This window comes from Cetorhinus maximus, unplaced genomic scaffold (genome assembly GCF_964194155.1).
Source record: "Cetorhinus maximus unplaced genomic scaffold, sCetMax3.hap1.1 HAP1_SCAFFOLD_1921, whole genome shotgun sequence".
In the NCBI taxonomy this organism is placed as follows: Eukaryota; Metazoa; Chordata; class Chondrichthyes; order Lamniformes; family Cetorhinidae; genus Cetorhinus; species Cetorhinus maximus.
The window spans coordinates 3,969-26,599 of record NW_027597861.1 but is presented as its reverse complement, the minus strand read 5'-3'; positions in this window follow the sequence as shown (position 1 = coordinate 26,599).

Sequence of the window (22,631 nt, the reverse complement as noted above, 5' to 3'; positions counted from 1 at the left end):
ATTCATTTGTGTTATAGGCAGAATGCCTTTGGCTTGTGGGCAGCATCCTGTTAGTAGTGAATACTGCTCGTGTTGCTATGGCATAGGAGCAGCATGAAACTTCATCTGTTGCTCAAAGTTTTGAGATACCTTGCTCTTCCAGGGTAATCTGAGGTAGCCTGGCATGTTACAGGGCTGAAAATGATGGTCTTAGGCCCATTCATGAGTTTGTGTGATATACAGCACAAAATGATCTGACCAGGGTAGCCATTATTCTGCAGGATGCGTATGATGCTCCCTATTTCAGCATCAAGCTTGCATGGTGAGCAAATGGCTCGGGCCCTATTTACAAGTTTGCTGATAAGACCAATCTTATAGCGTGTGGAACTGTAAGAATCCCAATGTGTATATTGACCAGTGAAGGCAGGCTTGCGGTAAATGGTGGTAGAGAACCTCTCTTTTTTTTAGCACTAATGACAACCTCTCTCAGATGGCTCGTGAGCAAAACTAATAAAGCTTCAACATGTCTCTTCTTTCAGCAATACTCAAATACTAAACTGCTTAATCAATTATTTAGCCAGAAATTATCCAGCTTCCTCTTGCACTTGCTGGCAATCTTACTCCACTGTCTCTCCAGGCAGTCTGCTCCCCATTCTCCCAAGTAATTAAATCTAAACTGTCCACATTCTCTTTGTGACTTTGCGACCATGCTGCCTGGTTAGAGTTTGTATTTGTGTCAGGCAGTTTTAGTGTTCAGTTTATTGATATCCTTCATTTCTAGCTACATGAACTGTATTCAAACATTCAGAATAATGTGAAAAGAATGTGCTCCTAAAAGTCTAATTCTCAAGCTCCTATTTCATTATGCGATGTTAATAAAGCCAGAGCAATTTCCTCTTGCAGCAGTTCAGACAATAACACTTCGTGGAGTCTTTAAGTGAGAGGATAACAGTGCACTGGGAGTTTGAGGTTGAAGGGGAATGAGTTAACGTTGTAGATAAAATGTCTAAAGTTTGAGTAGGTTATAGATATCACGAGTTCATTCAGCAATTCCTTCACACCTTCAAACAAACTTCCAAATGCTTTTTTCTAATTTATTTTTTTCCTACTCTGCTAGTTATGCCTATGTTGGGGAATGGAGCACATCTACTTTGAGCATGAGCCATTTCTAGGTCAAGCAAAACGTGATAGGTGCAGCGTTAAGTTTCCTGTACTTTGCTTCAATGTAATTTAATTCAAACATCCTGTGCTAGCATTTTTTCAGTTTCTCCCACTGGCTATCTGAGAGAGAGGTTGTCATTTGTGCTACAAAAGGGATGCTTTTGTACTGTGGACCCACAGCTATGTCCAAACTAATTTGAATTAGGACCTTTTGGAGCTGACACAGAGGGCAGACTTGTATCCCATTAGTCTGGGTTGAATTCAGGCTCCATTATACTTTGGAGCTATCTCCCCACTCTTATCTCTTGTTGACAATTTAAAAAAAATTCCATGAGCAGACTTGTGTCTCCTTTAAGTAGGATGGGGTGCCAAGAGACTACTTCAAAAGGCAGAAAACATTATGCTGTTGGACTTAGTTAAACCAAGTAGACAAATTTATTTACAATAGGAAATTATTGCTCAGAAGCAGAAGAAATCGTAAACACCCAGCAATATAATACTTCACTTGTATAATACTTAAACCAGGCTTGTCCAGCCTTTTCATGCGAGGGGCCACATTTCAATTTTTTTCTCACTGAAGGGGCCAATGAGTAAATTTCAGAAAAATAAGGTTTGGCACAACATTAAACATGAATCTCAATAAAATGTTGAGGCATGAGGAAAAGAGACAGCTTGCTAAGCAAATAATAAAGCAATGTCAGAGCAATAAATTGATTTTTAAAAAAGTAATAATGACCATTTGCGTGCGAGAGTGTCAAATTGTGTTTGTTTGGCTCACTTCCAGTCTCAGGGTGCTTACTCTCTCATCCTTACCCTCAGCCAATATGTGAGTTGGTGCGAGTGTGTTGGTGTGTGAGGGTGAGTGCGAACCCTGAGACTGGGAATGAACCAGACACATTCAAACTTGCGCACTCGCACAACGCGCCACTCGCGCGCTCGCACAACGCGCCGCTCGCACGCTCGCACAACGCGCCGCTCGCGCACTCTCAGATGCACGCACGCACACACCCCACTAGGAGCCACTCGCCTCCCTACCAGCAACTACCCTCCCCCACCAGCAGACATTCTTATCTCTCACCCCAGCACCAGACACACTCTCTACCAGCAGCCACTCTCCCTTTCCCCAACCCACCAGCTGACACTCTTCACCCCCACACCACCAACAGTCACTCTCTCCCCCTGCTCGGTAGTTGCTCTCTCCTCTATCGGCAGCCACTCTTGACTCTTCCCCACACCCTGAAAACCTTTCCCCCTCCCCAACATACCGCTGGCATCGTGCCATTTTTTCAGGCCTCAGACTGAAGGATGCTGCTCCTCCAGAGACTGGTTTTCTGCCATCTTTGCTGCTGAAAGGCTCACTAGCAAACGCGGGACAAAAACAGCCTGTGATTGGAGGAGCAGAAACTCGCAGAATCGTCAAATTTACCGACTTGTCATTTTAAACATGGAGTCTGCTGGCCAGATCGAAAGGCCTGGTGGGCTGTATAGTGGCCTGCGGGCCACAGGTTGGACAAGTCTGACTTTAACCATTCTGAATATAATAGTTAAACCAGCAGTATAATAGTTCATATATATAATACTTAAACTAATGCTTAAACCATTCTGAAGAGATAAGGGCCTACAATCTTAGCAACATTTTCCCAGAATAATTAAACCAAGTTCCTGATATGTGGCAGCGACCGTCCAGAGACTCCTTTCCTTCATCCCAAAGAAGAAATGAACAGGGAACCAAAGACCTCAGAACTACTGTCCAGTTATAGGCCTGTCTTCCTTTGAAGAACAAACATATTGTTACATTAATACAAGAAAGCATATGTAACGGGGTGGCCAGTAGCGGGTTGCAAACCTGTTGTCAGTTGAATAGGGCTTTGCCATGGCTGTTTGGCATTCTGCTTCCAAACTTCCCAAGCATTTGGTGGTGGGCTGGATGATGCACTGAATCTGTGGAAGGATTTCTACTTGGAGTGGCTGAACTGTACATGGCTGCTGAAGCCACAGGAATGGAAAGGAGACCTGGGAAGACTGTACCCCTCCTAAGCCTGCCAGGTCTAGGACTTACTTGGAGGTCCTGCTGTGGGATCTGAGGGACTGAAGTGAGGTGATGTTTGCCAAGGACAAGAGGAAGAGGACCGGCCTGTTTGACCAGGCGGATATGGATGGAAGCAACTGAGGAAGTCAGCAACAGGAATGTGGTCTCCTGAACCTGGAGACAGTACAGCAGAAGTACAAGGAGACGGGAGGTGAGTGGCTTAACAATTTCAAGCTCAGCGGTAAACTGAGGTGATGGATGGGTGTCAATCGGTCTGCTTTGTTCTGGATTGTCTTGGGCTTCTCAAGAGTTGTTGGAGCTGCACTCATCCAGTCAAGTGGAGATCATTCCATCACACTCCTGACTTGTGCTTTGTGGCTGGTTGACGGCCTTTGGGGGGTCAGGAGATGAGTTACTCGCCGCAGGCTTCCTACCCTCTGACATGCTCTTGTAGCCACAGTATGTCCAATTAAGTTTATTTCCAGTTAAGTTAACAGATGTCAGCAATGACCTGTCGTGAAAGCCTGAGCCCCCTGAGGCACAGGTGCTCACACATGTCAGATTCTCTGTCTATGGACCCTGTATTGGTGATCTCTGTGTCCACCTCCTCTGACATGCGGAGCAGCATGTTGTTGAGGAGAAGGCAGCGGATGCTGCTGTTGGTGTTGCTGCTCTTGTTCCTCGTCAGAGGTGCAAGGTGGAGCTGCATAGACTGTTTCCAAACTGCTTGCATGCCACAGTGAAGGCTAACACAAGGTAGCGCAGATCAATGTGAGTGAAATTCAAAACAGGTGAACTGACTTCCAAGAAATGGGAAGTCACCTGTCAAGCATCAAGAGCAGACTCTCAGAAGAAGTGCTGTGGGCAGTAGCCTCTCATTGGCATGACTGCATGCCTTCAATTTTGCTATTTGAAGTCTTCCCAGTTTCATTAAAGAATCACTCCCTGCTGTGCTCTTGCCCTGGTGACCCTGGTGAGATTCAGAGAGCTTGGGGAACCCATGTGTTGGATGTTAAAGCCAGAATGAAAGGTTAAATTCAAAATTAATTACCTGTTTGCATATTTTAATAAATTTCTCAGTAGCTGTAAGGGGTTTCCCTGCCCACCTGCAAACCCACCTGAGTTAAAACCAGGAGTGGACGGGAGGATTCCCAACCCAACACCACTTTTTGGAGATTTAATCCTGCACCCACACCCTTGCCCAGCTTCCCTTGGCAGTTAATATTCTGCCCATTCCTTCTCAAGTGTCACAATATCTGGATATTAATTTCCCTCAGTTGTGTAGATCTGTTGTGAACAACAGTTTCTTCATTGCTGCTTGAGGTAGTTGCTCGGGGCACCTCGCGAGGCCTGAAACAGCACAAATTGGAATTCTGGTGCAAGATTACTTTGGTGATTCAGCAATAAAAGATAACTCGGCTAGCTACCCACATAAATCAACATTTCACTAACTTTCATCTCTATAGCACTTCTCACATAAAGTAAACAACAGTAAGGAGGAAAAAACTAGCTGCTGGGAGAGGAAACAAATTGGAGAGTGATAATATGGGTGACGATAAGCAAAATTAAAGACCAGGCATCTGACACATTCTTTGCGTGGAAAGGAAGTAAGGGCAAGGTGTGGGGAGCTTAACAAGAAGTCCAAAAAGCAGGAGCATGGTGCCAATCAATTCTCATTGATGAGTAGTGGGAGAAAGGGACAGGAAGAAGTTCCATTTTAAGAGTAGCAAAGAGTTGGTGCAAGGTCATAAGCAGGAGTAGAATTGAGTGGGAAGAAGACAGGGTATTTGAAAGCATTGATGAAAATTTTGAAGCCATCTTGCTGGGCATGTAGAGCCAATGGGGATTGAGGAAGATGGGGCGATGAGATGCTTGGGCCCTGTGCAGGTGAAAACATGCGATGTAGTATTTTAGAAGAGTTTAGGTTTATGAAGCATTGTGACAGTGACATTAGCTAAAAGACCTATGGAGTACTTACTTTTCTGTGTAATGAAGACATAGACTAATGGTTCTGTGGGAGTGGGAGAGTGGAAACAGACGATATTTAGAGATAGACAAACACAGTTTAAGTAACAGTACATGTGAGTGGGAAGCAGATGGGGTGAGGAATGTTTTTTTGGATGAAACAGCTAAGAAATGTTCTGCATCTTGTTCAACTTGAAGTGGCAGTTGGTGAGATTGACATTGAAATTAAGCCTAAGGTATAAATTGCAGGCGGGAACCAATGAAGGTAACTTTGTTTTTTTCTGCATTTTGCTGGTGAAAATTTTGGCTCATTCAGGTGTTGATGATGAACAGACTATTAGAGAGCGTAGTGCCTTTAGATTGATGCACTAGTTAGATAAGTAGTATTTGGCTGGTGGAAGATGTCCTATGCTTATGGATGAGAGTATCATGGTGAAGTGAAAAAAACTACTGAAGATGACATGGTGCCTGTATTTTAATGGCTATGAATGGTGATTGATTGCAGAGGAGAAACCTTGAATGAAGTGGAATAGTTGAGAATTGAAGGATGAGCAGTGACAGAGAGCCATGATTGCAGTCACAGAATGTCATTCACAACTTTGACCAGGTGTGGTCTCAATGCTCTGGGTGAGTGCAAACCAGATCAGTGGGTCTCAGATAAGGAATTTTAAGGCATGTTGTAGTCTCCAATAAATTAGCATCACTTGCAATGATGGCACCAAAAGTATACAGCTCAAGTGATTGGAGATTCAGATGTTTCAAAACAGCTTATCCCAGAAATCAAGACAAAGACATCATTTAAAATTGCAACCTGAAGCCAATTATGGTCAGAGAACATACATTTACATTTCTTAATGTAAATTATAGAGCAGAATTTTCCAGTCCAGGAGTAAGTCCCGTGGCGGGAGCAGAAACTGGGAGTGTTTCCCGCTGCAGAGGCCGGTGGGAATTCGCGCCATATCACGTGAGGCTGGTCTCATTGATTGTGCAGTCAGAGGTTTCCTGACTTTTTTCACAGCAGGGCGGACTGGATAGCACGCCCTCTTATCTGGGCGCCATATTTAAAAGGCGCCCTGAAATCACTTACCCACCTTTGATGGAGGAGATGGCCTGCTGATCACAGGGACCTCAGGCCCCCAGATTCAGTGTTGCTTCCTTGGAAGCCCTTCTCAATGCGGTGGAGGCCAGGAGGGTCATCCTGTACTCAGAGGATGGAAAGAGGAGGCTAAGCCAGTCACCAACCCAGCATGGGAGGAAGTCTCCAAGGAGGTCAGTGCCCAGGGCCTGCACCAGAGGACTGCCCTGCAAAGCCCCAAACGAATGAATGACCTCAACTGCTCTGCCAGGGTAAGTGAACCCTCAACTGCTCACATTCACTTCAATGAATGGTAGAGGGGACATGGGCCTCAGTGGCAAGGGCACCATCTGTGCAGCCCATGCATAAAAGAGCTACTCAACATTATATGGTGATAATTGCTCATAGCCTCACTGTAGTCCATCTAGTCTGCAGGTGGAAAGGCCGCTGTGGGTCCCTGACCCTTCCACACACACAGCTCAGATGCTGTCTGGGGCGGGGGTTCGGGTGGGGAGGAAGGGATTTAGGCGATGAGGGCACCTGAAACCAATGCTAATGACATGCCTCTGTGAGCCCTACCCTTCTATCTGCATGGGCTCACCACTCAAGGGTGGTGCTGCCCCAGAACCCTTGTGGACAACCTGCAGTGAATCAAGCACAGGGCACACAATCCAGTGGGTTATTTGTAAGATTGGAAACATGAGAAAGATACATGAAACCCAATTGCCTTCAACCCCATATTTTCTCTTTGCGTAGTTAAAATTGAGGCACAATGGGAGAGCGAGAGAGAAGACTGGATGGGGCTGGCCTGACATTAAGAGCCTCAGTGACTTTGAAGAGTGGGCAGCCCAGATGGCTGCGGAGGAACCGAATCGAGCCTGTGGTAATGGTGAGGTCGGCGGGTGGCCTCCGTCCAATAAGGATCCAAGCATGTCACATAGAAACCTAAGGGTCATGTGTTCCTCCTTGGCGGAGGCAGCTATACAGTCACTCGTTCTCTCCTCTCTCACTTACAGGGGCCAGCAGGAAGAAGGCAAGGGAACAAGAGGAGACTCTATCTAGCGGTTCATCCAGCCCACAGACGACCCAGGACATTGGAAGGAGGAAGAAAGTGCACCTGTTGAGGCGTCACAGCAGTCACCTGCGCCCTCCACCAGCGCAGAGACACACACCTTGATGGGTACTAGATGTAGTTCAGGCCAGGTCTCGCATACTAGTGGTCACCACATGGACATGTGTCTGAAGCAGGAGGAAGCAGGGTCAACCAAGCTCACCAGCACTTGGAGGACTGCTGGGAAGGGGCATCTGCGATGTCCAAATTGGATGATGGGTCTCTGGGATGGACTATCAATGAGATGCTGGGGAAGCTGCAAGAGGCTGGGGAACATCAGGCAGAGGTGTCGGAGGCCCTCAACAGAGCGGCACATGAGGCGGAGGAGTCCGTCAGCCTGCTAGCTGATTAAGTAGTTCTGACTTGTGCACACATGGAGGTCTCCATGGTGGTGGATGCCATGTAGAACTCGGTCCAGCAGAATGTCCAGTTTCTGCCCGCACTCCATCACTATAGCCATGGGTGAGCTTTCGCTGTGGCTACGCGAGAAGGAACGGGACACCTCGACCTCCCTCCAGGTGCTCCTTCTCCTCAGAGTCAGTCAGGGGTACAAAGGCACCCAAAGGGAGGAGAAGCAGCTGTTGGACACCCCTGGAACTTCTACTCAGGACTCTGAGGGTGTCCGGCCCTTATGAATCCCTCTTGCCTGTGAATCCTTTAGCTTCGTCCAGTTGTTGAGTTGATTTTCCAGGCAACTTTTTTGGGTGGACACATTTAACTTTATTTACAAGACTGCAGCAGCAACTACATGTGTGCATCAAACTCTTTAACTAAAGAACTCCCTCCTAGAGTTCCCTGCTCTGCTAACACGTTGGTTTACACAGATCATGTGATCTTACAACACAGGATTATTCTTAAAGCTACAGTCCTATGTTTATCACAGCTATAATTACTACATTCCTCCCCCTTTAACTTTTCTGTACATTTTGTATTTACCAGTATATTTATCTCATGACATTACAATATTTACACAGGTCATGAAATTACAAGTTCAGTCTTTCAGGTGGTTTTCTGATCCGTGTGGAACGTCGCAGCTTCCACAACTTCAGATTCTTTTGTAGGAAACACATTCTCTGGAACCGCATTAACATCAGGTACCTTATTAGACACAGTTCAGTGTCTTCCACTCCGACAGAGACATCGGGCATGTCTATCCTTGGTTGAGCAACTTCAACAGGAACCACTGGTTCAGCCATGGTTACAGGTGGGACATCATTTTGTTGAGGTATATCCCTTTTTCTTAAATGATCCACATGCTTATGGCTGATCTGGCCCTCCACTTCCACGTGGTACGACAATGGTCTGGCCACAGAGCTTACTTTACCAGGTAACCACTTCGGTCGTCCGCCAAAGTTCTTTACTTATACTGCTTCTCCAACTATGCAAATCTTGAGTTGCTTTTTGGTTCACTTGACTTTTCTCCACCTTCCCCTCCAAATTGGGAAGTATCAGGCTCAGTCTTGTTTGAAGATGGCGCCTCATCAGTAACTCTGCAGGTGTTGCTCCTGTTGTAGTGTGGGGGGTTGTCCTGTAGTTAAATAGGAAATGATAAATTTTAGTTTCCAATGATTCACCTGTAAACTTTGTCATTCTCACCTTTTATTGTCTTTTCAGAACCTTCTTGCTTTTTGTCTTCATCTTTCTACCACAGAGTTTAGTCTCGGCCGCCTCTTTGACTTCATTGTCGGCTAGACTTCTCTCAGGTGAAATCTCAACCTGTCTTAGTTTGGTAGTTGAGCTACCCATGATTTCATTACCTACTCGCATCTTGGAAAGTTCTATGACTGTTGTTTCTAAGGCCTTTTTAGTTTCATTCAGCTGATTCTTCAGCTCTCCTGTCTCCTTCTTGCATCTGTTGGCCTCCTTCTTGAACCTTGAAAATTGCTGCATCTTCTCTGCCAACTGGTTCTTCAGTTTATTCAGAGTGATGTTAAATTCTCCCTGTTTCTTTTTGTAATTTTTCACAGGTACAAACTTTGTCCTGAGGGATCCTGGTAGTGTGTGAAGGTCTTTCAAAAGGTTTTGTTTTTCTTTGCGAAGCTCACTCGCTTCCTCTGGAGTTCTGTCATTCAGCAGAGTCTCCTTGGGATTCTTCTGCTGTTCTTCTATGCCATTTTTTAAGATAGTCTTCATTTCTTCAGGTTGTTGAATGGCTACACACTCCTTTTTCATCCAGTTGTGGTCCTTGGACTCTCCATGCTCTTTCTGAAGTACCTTGCCTTGTTCCTTTTTCAACTCAGGAACACTTCCAACTTCCTTTTGAAATCTCACAGGCCAATCAAGGTTAATTTCCCTCAACCAACTTCGACCTAGAAGGCTTGGTCCACCACCTTCCAATACCATCACAGGTAGTTGTGCCGTTTGGTGTCTATAATGGACAGTTACTCTGGTGATACCTTTTACCTGGATTTCTTTGCCTGTGTATATTTTCAACTTGGCAGATGTTTGTTCCAAATTTAATTGTTGATCACATTTATTTAAATATCTGAAAGTGTGTTCTGCTATTACAGTGGTAGAAGCACCCAGTCTACTTACATTTTTAATGGCTTACCATTCACTTGCAATGTGACAATAATTGGATCTGGCTTCCCAACTTTCATGTTGAATAATTGATAAATGTCAGAATTGGTTGTTTCTGGCTCAACCACGCTATAGACTTCATTGGACTTCGATTGTTGCCTGGAAGCCTGTTTTAATCTCACTTTGCAATGTTTTAATATGTGTCCGCTTCTGTGACAAAAATAACACTCTACCTTTTTAAATTGCCAATCGTTAGGAGAATAATCGTTTCCACGTTGATAAAAATTAGTTTTCGACTTAGCTGCTAAGCTGTTTCCTCTAAATTTTCGGTTAGCGGAGGCTGTTTCCTACTTCGCGGCGGAGTCCCGGCTTTTCGCACCGCTTTTGGCTGAATGTTCCCACCCAACTAGGAGGACTGCGCCATTTTGCGCCCCTTGAATCGCTTGTAGCCCTTACAGTGCTTTCCATTATAAGCGCTATTTCTAACGTTTTCTTAAAATCAAGATTCTCTTCAGCCAGCAATCTTTGCTGAATAGCATCCTCCTGCACACCACATACCAAACGAACCCTGAACATGTCATTCAGGGTTTCACCGAAATCATGATATTCCGGTAGTTGTTTTAATTTCGCCACATACGTAGTAATGGTATCCCCTGGGGCTCTATTCCATGAATTGAACCTGAACCTCTGCATTGTGACTGAGGGCTTGGGTTGAAAATGTCCCTTAACGAAGTCTACTAATTCACTGAAAGCCTTTGAATCTAGGGCACTGGGGGCCGTCAAGCTTTGAATTAAACTGTAGGTCTTGGTCCCACAAATACTCAGGAGAATCATTCTCTTTTCTTCACCCATGATTTCATTGGCTTGAAAGAAGAACACAAGATGTCTACATATTGAGACCAGTTGTCTGTCACTGGTTCAAAGGGATTGATTCTGCCAAACTGTGGCATCTCGGATGAGTATGTATTCCTTTCTTTTTAATTATCTTAGATACTAACAATCGCTGGGTGAGGTACAGCACCGGATCTGATTTATCCTCGTCGCCAGTTTGTTATACAGTTGATCTTCCGGGCAACTTTTCTGGGTGGACACATTTAATTTTATTTACAAGACAGCAGCAGCAACTACATGGATGCATCAAACTAAAGAAGAACTCTCTCCTAGAGGTTCCCCGCTCTGTTAACCCTTTGGTTTACACAGATCATGTAATCTTACAACACAGGATTATTCTTAAAGCTACAGTCCTATGTTTATCAGAACTATAATTATTACAGTCCTTTTCAACTGCAGAGGGAACAGCTGCCCTGCAGCTGGACAGTCGAAGTAAGCTGGGGCCTTCCAGGCCTCGAGTCACCAGGTCATCCCGCCAAGGTCATCCAAGACAACGGGGCAAGCTGGTCAGCAGGCTGCCTGCACCCCTGCTGTGGATGTCAGGGGAGTACCAAGAAGAAGTGGTAGGGAGCACAAGATTAAGAAGTTTCAATTTCACGTGTGATTGTACGGGTGCACTATGATTGTTATATGATTTACTTTCCAGATGAGGATGAGAGCTGGCTTAGTGCTATGGGCAGAAGAGTTTGTCTATCTTGCTTGTGAAAGTCATTCTGTTCTTTATTCACTGGCCCTTTTTATTTACTTGTCACGGGTCATTTGTTTAACCTGAACTTGGAGCTAATGCTTCTATTGGGGCAGGCTTACTGATTTGTCCTACAATCCGAATTAATTAAGGGAGCTACTGATGTATTTCAGGTTTGTTGCCACATTTTATGCCTTGAATCATGTAACACAAGATGAATTAGCTACTGTACCTTGGAATAGCATTTAGCTTCGAGTATGATTTTGAAATAGAGTTGGAGTTTCCAGCAGATGGTGCTGCTTCATGCTGTTGACAGCGACGAGATAGCTTAGTGTTATCTTGATGTAAAAACTCCTTCTCTGCACACCACAGTGAATGTGGGGTCATCAATTTGCTGTATTTAGTAAGTGGTTTAATTTACTGCAGCGATTCATCATGCAGCTCCTGTATTCACACCAGAACTTTCTAGAAATCGAAACTGACGGGGTTCCTGGTACTTAGTCAACATGACACCAGCATAGCCTGTGATTGTGTTTTGCTGTATGTTGCATAGGCACATAATTAGGAGATTAGGGTCATGTTGAGATTGGTACTGTATCTATAGAATCTGCAATTTCCTCACCAAGGAGAAGTGATGCAGAGATTAGCGTGACACAATAGGAGAGATAACGAGACAAAAGAATGGAAAATTTAAGCCATTTATAAGACACTGAGAATGTCCAGCTCGGTGGAGCCCCTTGAAACCTACTCATTGCAAGAAGAGCCCACAGAGTCAGTTGCTGAGAAAACACTGATCATTTGTGTAACTATGGGGAGAATTTTCCCCCTGTCAGGGGGGGTTGTGCAGGGGTGGGCGGGCGCGGACCCAATCGGCGCCCCGGATCATGTCTGCACCGCCATGTTATGTGGACAGGCCAATTAAGGTGTGCGTGCAAAAGAGCGCAGAGGTGCCTCAGGGAGATTAGTTTAAGTTTTAAAAATTTTAATAAAGGAAAAGAAAAAATTTTAAGACATGTCCCCTCGTGACAGGGTCACATAAGCTGGCACATGTTAATGAACATTAATGAAAAAAAATTTAATTTATAAACCCTTCACGAAACCTCATCTCGTCCTGGATGAGGTTCCATGATAAATGGGAAGGCTGCCTGGGCTCTTCGCCTGCCCGCCAACCTCAAGGTTGGACGGGCAGCTCAGTTTATTAGTTTAATTGATATTTAAATGGCGCCTTTGACAGTTCGGCGTGCTCGCAGCCAACTTGGCTGCGCGCCCGCCGAACTGAAAATCTAAATGATGCACGGTGACGTCGGGACGCCTGCCCGTCATTTTATGTCTCGGCGAGCGGGCCCCGCCCCCGCTCACCGAGCTGAAGATTCAGGCCAATGGAAAGAAGGGAAACAAGCAAGAGCAGAGAAATGTTGGATTGTTGTTTCAGACCTGCTCTTGTGCTGAAGGGTTGGTAAGAGTGTTGGTTCACTGAATCTGTGAAGCTGTTTGAAGACAGCTGCCATACGGGGGCCTGCAGTTCATGGTGTTCCAGCTGGTGTTAGATGACAGGTAGCTTCATAATGCCTGATAGAATGATGGAAACAGTTTCAATAGTAGATTTCAAAAGGGAATTGGATAAAAAAGGATTAAAATTTGCAACGATGTGGGGGCAAAAGCCATGCAGTGGGCTTAACTGGATTGCTCTTTGAAAGAGCCAGTTCAAATCAGTGGGCCCAATGGCCTCCTTCTATGCTATACTATGATTTTATGAACCATCCTGCAAGAATACAAAATGCCTCCATTGTCCACCTGTATAAATGAAAGGAACTCACCAATCTTGCAACAATCCTAGAGGAATCTTGTTTCTCTCCATGGCCGGCAAAATCTTCACCAGAATCCTTCTGAACCGCTTTGTGCAACACCTCGACCAGGATCGGTTACCAGATAGTCAGTGCAATTTCAGAAAAGATTGCAGAACCACTGGTATGGTGTTTGCAGTTAGACAGCTTCAGGAAAAATGCCAAGGACAGAACATGGACCACGACACTAGTTTTGTTGACTGCACCAAGTCCTTTGACACAGTCAGTCAGCTGTGAGGGTCTTTGGAAGGTAATGGAGAAATTCAGCTGCCCTGAGAAATTTATCACGATGGTTTGATAGTTCCATGATGGCATGCTCGCAGGTGTCCTGGATGATGTTGAGTCTTCTGACCCATTCACAGTCACTAACAGAGTTAGACAGGCTGTGTGCTAGCACCAACCCTCTTAGTATGCTTTTCTCTGTCATGCTTTCCAATGTCTTCCATGATGGTGATCCTGGCATTGAAATCAGATAGCACATGGACAGGAAGCTGCTCAATCTGAGACGACGCCAGGCAAAGGCTTAGGTCCCCAAGGACATGCTTGGCGATTTCCTGTTTGCCAATGACTGTACAAGCTGTTGGATCAGAATTGGACATGTAATCTGGCATGGAGTTGTTCAAAATAAGAACATAAGAAATAGGAGCAAGAGTAGGGCATTCGGCCCCTCGAGCCTGCTCTGCCATTCAGTAAGATCATTGCTGACTGTTGTGGCCTTGATTCCATTTTCTTGCCTGTCCCCCATAAACCGTGATTCCTTTGTCAATCAAAAATCTGTCTAACTCAGGCTTGAATATATTCAATGACCCAGCCTCCACTGCTTGCTGGAGAAGGGAATTACAAACACTCATGACCCTCAGAGAAGAAATTCCTCCTCATCTCCATCTTAAGTCAGAGACCCCTTGTTTTGAAACAGTGCCCACCAGTTCTAGATTCCCCCAGGACAGGAAACATCATCTCAGCATCTACCCTGTCAAGAATTATATAAGGATCTTTTGTTTCAATAAGATCACCTCTAATTCTTCTAAACTCTGATGAATATAGGCCCAATCTGCTCAACCTTTCCTCATAAAGCAACCCCTTCATCCCAGGAATCAGTCTAGTCAACGTTTTCTGAACTCCTTCCATTGCAGGTATGTCCTTAAGTAAGGTGGTCAAAACTACACACAGTAATTGCACTCGCATGCAACAACTTTGACCTTACAATCAGTATGTAGAAAACTAAAGTAATGTACCAGCCTGCTCCAAGAAAGCTCTATCGAGTACAAGGTTTCAATTCATGACCAGAACCTGTCAACAATGGATAAACTCACTTACCTCGGCAGCACACTCTTTTGAGCTGTCTATAGTGAAAACAAGAACATGCAAGAATTGTCAAAGCAAGTGCAGCCTTCGCAGACTTCGAACATCAGCCTGGGCATGGAGAGGTGTGAGTCTGCCTACCAAACTGAAAGTCTACAGAGCAATAGTCCTGCCCACTCTGCTCCATGCATGCATGACTTGGACTGTCTACCAGCGCCATACCAAGAAGCTCAACCATTTTCACTTGAGCTGCCTGCAGAAGCTTCTGAAGATCAGATGGCAGACAAAATACCAGACACTGAGGTGCTCACCTGAGCTGGCATGCCAAGCACCCACACATTATTGAGACAGTCACAACTGAGGTGAGCTGGTCACGTAGCCAGAATGCCTGACACTCGCTTACTAAAGCGAATCTTCTAAGGAGAGCTCGAGTCTGGAATGTGTTCTCATGGGTGTCAAAGTAAGCACTACAACGACCCTCTGAAGGCTATACTAGGAATTTTGATATTGACTTCAAGTCCTGGGAGAAGCTTACCCAGGTTTGCTGCACCCTGTGCAATCAAATAGAAAATGGTGTGGTCCCCATCAAAACCAAATACACATCAGTGACAGAGAAAATGCAAGAAAAGGAAATCCTGAGCCAGTCGGGGAGGTGAGAGTGACTGTCCATGACATGTAGGCAACATTTGACTGTGCGTAGCATCAAGGGGGCCTGGCAAAATTCAAGTCAATGGGAATCAAGGGGTAATGTCTCCACTGGTTTGAATCATACCTAGCAGAAAGGAAGTTGGTTGTTGTTGTTGGAGGCCAATCATTTCAGTCCCAAGGCATTGCTACAGGAGTTCCTCAGGGTTGTGTGCTAGGTCCAACCATCTTCAGTTGCTTCATCAGTGACCTTCCCTCTATCATATGGTCAGAAGTGGGGATGTTCACTGATGATTGCACAGTGTTTAGTATCATTTATGACTTCTCAGATACAGAATTAGTCCATGCCATATGCAGCAAGATCTGGACAGCATCAGGCTTGGGATGATAAGTGGCAAGTAACAATCATGCTACATGAGTGCCAGACATTGACCATTTCCAACAAGAGATAATCTAAGCATCTCCCCTTGACATTCAATGGCATTACCCTCGCTGAATCCCTCACAATCAACATCTTAGGGGTTACCATTGACCAGAAACTGAACTGGACCAGTCATATAAATACAGTGACTACAAGAGCAGGTCAGAGGCCAGGAATTCTGAGGCAAGTAACTCACCTCCTGACTTCCCAAAGCCTGTACACCATCCAAAGGGCACAATTTAAGAATGTGGTGGAATACTGTCCACATGCCTGGATGAGTGCAGTTCCAACAACACTCAAGAAGCTCAACACCATCTAGGCAAAGCAGTCTGCTTGATGGCACCACATCCACCACCTTAAAAATTTACTTCCTCCACCACTGACGAACAGTAGCAGCAGTGCGTACTGTCTACGAGATGCACTGCAGCAACTCACCAAGGCTCCTTCGACAGCACCTTCCAAATCCACAAACTCTACCACCTAAAAGGACAAGGGCAGCAACGCATTGGAATACCACCACTTGGAAGTTCTCTTCAAAGACACACACCATCCTGACTTGGAAATATATCGCCGTTCCTTCACTGTTGCTGGGTCAAAATCCTGGAACTCCCTTGCTAACAGCACTGTGGATGTACCTACATCACATGGACTGCAGCGGTTGAAGGCAGCTCACCAGCACCTTCTCAAAGGCAATTAGGGACGGGCAATAAATACTGGTCTAGCCAGTGACGCTGAAAGAATAAAAAAGAAAACAACTTGTCCAAAACTCAATCATCTGTTATATCCTGTCTTATTTGCAGCAGAACCTTCTAGGCACAAATTGGTCTTTGCAGTCACCCATGTACCCACCAGAACTCAACCAAACACCCCAGATGAAGAACATGGTGATTTGTACCACGAAGGACAAACAAGATTCCTGGCTACCGGAGACGGCGAAGGCTCCCGGCTACCGGAGACGGTGAAGGTGCGCAATGTGAATGCTCTGATGAATACAGCACTGCTTCTCCTGTGTGGAAGCACTAGAAATGCTGCTCCCATTTAATGCAACCTACTTCTGTTTTCTTTGATGTCATTGCTGAAAATTCAGCTTCAAATACTGAGCTGGAATGAAAACTGGCCATGCCTTGCATGCTAGCTGAAGATACCTCCATATGTTGACAGACCAGAATTGTTGCTCAGCACCGACAACATTCAGTAAAACAAAAATAGTAAACATATATGTTTAATTTTATAACTGATTTTTATACAGAAAAATACTTTTGTTACAGGGTATTGGTCGAATTTTTACAACATAGGAGGGGAGTTTCAGAAATCTAAAATGATGAGAAACTCAGAACTGTGGAGCAGCAGAGGAATTTGGTGGCCCAATTCGACTAACTTTTATTAATTCCTGTACATGTACTCAAAATAATTTAAAATTCATTTATTGAATGTTGGCATTTATCTCAAGGTGCCTTGAATGAAAGAAAAGCTTGCATTTATATAGCACCTGTCATAACCATCGGACTTCCTAACTCCCCCTGCTCTTCTTCAAAATAGTGCCATGAGATCTTTTGCATCTACCTGAGAAGGTAGACAGTGCCTCAGTTTAACGCATCATCTGAAAGCCCGCACCTCCGACAATGCAGCACCCCCTCAGTACTGTAAGTCTAGATTAAGTCCTAGGGCGGGGCTTGATTCACATGCTTCTGACTCAGTACAACTAACTGAGCCACTGGTGACACTAATAAAATACAATAAAAATAGAGGTTATGTTAGAGCTAATTAAATCTCGGTGAACCATATCTGAAATGCTATGTTCAGTTCTGGGCATCTTATCTCTGGAAGGATACTTTTGCCATGGAGGGGGTGCAATGCAGATTCTCCAGAATACCAGGGCTAAAAGGTTCAAATTATAAGGACAGGTTGCATAGACTAAGCTTGTAATTCCTTCAGCACAGAAGGTTAAGGGTGTTTAATTGAAATGTTTAGAATAATTAAAGGAGTTGACGGGTGGGTAGAAACTATTTTCTTTGGTGGGGGATTCCAGAACAAGGGGGCATAACCTTATAATTAGAGCTAGGTAATCAGGGGTGATATCAGGAAACAGGATTTCACACAATGGTTAGAGGAAATCTGGAACACTCTCCCCCCAAAAAGCTATTGAGGCTGATAGTCCATTAAAAATTTCAAACTGAGATTGATAGATTTTTGTTCGGCAAAGGATATTAAGGGTTAAAGACCCAAGGTGGGTAAATGGCATTAAGATGCACATCACCATGATGACGTAATGAATGGTGGAACAGGTTCAAGGGCTGAATGGCCTACTACTACTGCTGCTACTATTTTCCTTTCCATACTTTAATTATCTGATTTTCACTTAAGCACTTTACACTTTGTGTGTATGTGCATTTTCCTTTTTAAATGCTGTTCATCCGTAGTGCTTTTCAGTTCTGGTGAAGGATCCACACATCAAATGGCAATTGGTCCATTCACTACACAGATACTGACTCATTCAGAATTTTCTGTTTTGCTTCAGAATTCTAGAGTCTGCTTTATTTTTTTCTGTTCCATGTCTGGTTACTAAGAATGGATGAACACAGCCACTCTTCTGATCTATTTCTTCTTTATCTAGGGGGGGGATTTGCTCATAGTTCTCAATGACTTCCTAAATTTGGATTTGTCTGATTTTATTCAGTGCAATTTCTAAAAATGTAAATCTGACCTTCAAATATGTTTCATTTTAAACTAAGGTCCATTTATGCTCTGGCCTATGTACATTATAATAGAGGGATTAGTTACTCAGAATCATAGAAACTTTCAATGAATGTTAGTTCCCATCAACTTAAAGAATGATTGTGAACTTGAGCTGCAAGGCTACTCCTTGTCTTGCCCACATCCTTCCCACTTAACTTGGCAAATCAGTCAAAATCTCTTGGCGAGTCTTCAGAACCTGTCTCTGAATGCGGAGCGGGGCAGGGAGAGATTGGTTCGAATTGGGAAATTGACATATAGAAAAGGCCGAGTCTGAAGCCACATCCACCAGTGTGCCAAAGAAGCTAATCCTGTAGTCAGAGAAATGTCTCCTTTGCTTGTTGTGCTGCCATCGCTGCACAACACAGCATCCCAACCAGTATTTGTGTACAATTACACGTGGCTTTGTGCTGCTTCATGTGAACACACACATGCCATTGTTTTTGCAAACCGCACAGGCATTTGTGTGTCTCTGCAGCTACTTAAATCAGTGCCTAGCGATGCCATGTAAATAGGCTCATTCAGCCTGTACCTTTGACTCAGATTACACTAACAGGGACCTGTGCCTTTTCTTCCCCTTGTTCCTGGCTCTGTTGCACTATCATAGATCAGTTACTGCAATGCTTGACCTGTGGACAAGGCGCACCCTTCTCTGTGGGCAAAGTAAATTCTTTTATGTAATGAAACTCAGGGCTTTGTTGTAACAAATTTCTGCTGTGTTGTATTTGATTTGTTTTCTGTATCAAATCAACAGAATCATTGAAATTACACTGCAGAAAGTGGCCATTCAGCCCACTGTGCCAGTGCCAGCTCTTCAAGTGGAACTGTCTAATTCTACTTCTGTGCCTTCTTTCCCTGTGTTCATTTACAAATTTCTTTAGATAGGAATGTTAAAAACAGGAGTAGGTTATTTAGCTGTTTTAGCCTGTTCTGCCATTCAAATTATGGCTGATCTGTTCTTCAACTCTATTTATCTGACTTTGCTTCATATCCCCCGTATCTAATAAAAAAAACTATCTTTGTCTGGAAAGCTTCTTTGACCCATTATTCAGTTTTTTGGAAAGACAGTTCCAGATTTCCATCACCCATTGTGTGGAAAAAGCGCTTCTGCGGAGCTCACTTCTGACTGCTCTGATAATTTTAAGATTATGCCCCTTTGCTCTTGATCCTTCCACCAGAGGAAAGAGTTTCTCCATATTTACCGCATTAAATCATTTCAACATTTTAAACACCTCGCACAGATCTTTTGTACTCAAGGAAATACAAAGCAACTTTATGCAGTATGCATAACTTAACCCTCTAAATACTTACCGAATTACCTTTTCAATGATGTTAATGTCCCTGGCTCAATAGCCACTTATGGAAAAGCAATCAGTTTTCTTGTAATGGAGCGAAGGCTAACAGACCAACATTTCTTAGCTAATCCCTTTCCCCTTTCTTGAGCAGCCATGTCATACTTGGGACCATGCAATCCTTTAGAGTAATTGCCTCTTTTTGAAACATTTTGGAATGTTCAGTGTTCCTGCTATCTCCCTGCTTTTTGGGGATTTATAGCATGTCATCTTCTAGTTGCAGTACCTTCGGCTGACACTTCATTGTAGTACTGGAGTGCCGAAATATTCAGAAGTGCCATCTTTAGGATGAGACTGTAAACCAAGCCTGCCCTCAGTGGTCACAAGGCACTGTTCAAAGAAGAGTAGAATTGATCTTGTGATGCAAACATTTCACCCTCAACAAAGAACACCTCAGAAAATTGATTGGTCATTTATCACATCGCTGTTTGTGGGATCTTGCTGTGTGGAAATTGACTGCAATATCTTTGCCATATTCAACAAGACAACTATAAGTGGGGAAATGTTAAGATTTTATTCATTTAGACATACATAAATTAAGTCATCTAATTATCACCCTTTTACAACATTGATAGAGACAGCAACACTGGGCTTAACAATTCCTAACGTGAAAATACCTCTTTTAAAAAAAAGAGTTTCAGGATGGATCTATTTTTAGGTCTGGATCATCCCAGTGCTCTTTTCATTCTCTGTAAATGGCTTCTTACAGGCCTGCCCAAGACCAGCAAACTGTGTTTCCTCCTGTCCTGCACGAGGACAGGGCGAGAAAAATCCCCCTTTGGATCTTTTCAAACTTTTTCAGTAGTTGCACTGTAACTGGTGAAAAACCATCACAAGCTGAGAGGGTCTGCTTGATATGGCCTCACACAATTTGCCAAAATACAATGCGAAATTCTTCCCAAATTATCCTGCTGGTTTTTTGTATGTCAATATAGAAGCTGCATCACATTATACTAAAACAGTAGCATAACAGGGCATTCGGATAAATGGCTAAACTCTGTCACTGGCATCATATTGGAAAGATTAGCCCCTGCATGTGTTATACAAACCTAGTTCTGTCTGCAGCACAGTGTAAGTAATGGAAGAAGTGAATGTGGGAGCATGAGCTAAATGTAGGGCAGCAAGCTGCAGAAGAACACAGCTCATGTTGTCAGGCTGGAATGTGCGGAGCTGCCGCAGACAAACCTCAGCTCTCAGTGCCCGGGACGTTTGTCAGCAAGGTGTCCTTGGGCTGCTCCTGACATTCTGTCTCTTCATATCTCACACTGCTCTCAGACAGCGAATGCTGTGTCTCTCTTACACAAGTGCCGAGCAGGGATTACCAACATTGGACAAAGGTGTTTTGTGAATCTGCCTCAGTTAGTTTTTAACCCTTCCATAATTAACAGTCCTCTGCAAGTGGCTTGTGCATTGAGCTCCTCTGAGTAATGTTATGTTGTTTCCACAGAGATTATTTGTACAATGTCATCTGAGTTGTTGGCATCCCAAATGGTCAGTGAAACAATTAATTACATGTTTTTCTTTTATAGTATTTGATGTGCAGGTTATATCCTGAGCCTGAACCCAGTGTTGGCCTTATGTGCCAGAGAGCCCAGTATGAAAAAATTACAAGAATTTGACACTGTCATGGGTTAAAAGAGTTGACTTCAGTGCCAATTGGGGAACTTAATTGCTGACAACACAATAACCAAATCACTTAAGTAACACTTTGCTGAAGGCTTGCCTCTCAGTATGAATCCACAGGGAAGAATGCTTGTTTCAGTTGAGGGGCAGATCAGGTAGAGAGCTGGAGATGTAATCATTCTCAGATAAAGGATTACCAAGCCAGTTAGAAATGGTTTCCGAGCAGATTATTGCCATCTGGGTTCCAAAATGTCATACTCGGGACGAATCTGTCTATTTGTGAATTCCTCTGAGGTCCTTGGGCCAATCTCAACCAAACTTGGTAGGATGATACCTTAGACCAAGGAGCATGATAGAGGATTGACATATAACCACCCCAACCAGTAGCGTTTGAGAACTCCTCAGATAAATTAATTGTAACAGAGAAAAACTTGCAGAGTTTGTTCAGGAGAACAAGGCAAAGCTTACTGAGTCAGGCAGCTGTATACAGGATTATGGAGGTTATTAATGATAATAACAGCAGTATGATCTTCATAGATGATCCTGATGGTGCAGGAAAAACTTTCATCATTTCTTTAATCATAGCCAGAATTTGATCACGAACATAATGCTCTAGCAGTAGCTGCAGGAATTACATCTACACCCTTGCCTGGAGGTAGGGCAGCTCACTGTCTTCAATTACCACTTAACATACAAAATGCGGAGATACCAAGACACAATATTGAGAAAGGTTCAACAAAGGCCAACGTGGTAAGAGATGAAAAAGTTATTGTCTGGGATGAATGCACAATGTCACACAAGAAAAGTTAAGGCTTTCCACAATGGACTTCAAGATTTCAAAGAAAATTATGGGAGGCATTCCCTTGATTCTCTCAGGGGACTTCAAGCAAATTCTCCCAGTTATGCCAAGAGCGGATTAAATTCAAGCAAGTCTGATTTTCACTCTATTATTGGCTGACAGGAAAAGCTCATTAACTAGGTTTGAAGTTTATTGGTAACTTGAGTACATAATTCATTAGCCTAGAACAAAATATAACATATTGCTTTTCCCTTTCCCCTTTTATTGATGTGCCCAATGATAGAAAAGCCCTTGTTTCTCCATATCAGTGAATCTTCTGATGGCAAATTTAAATGTAAGTTGAAGGGAAGAAAGACTTGCATCTATGTGGCACCTTTCATGACCTCAGAATGTCCCAAAACGCTTTTTAGGCAATTAAATATTTTTGAAGTGTAGGGATGAATTTTATCATCATGGCGCAGGTCATGGCAGCAGCCACCAGAAGTGAGTGCCGTTT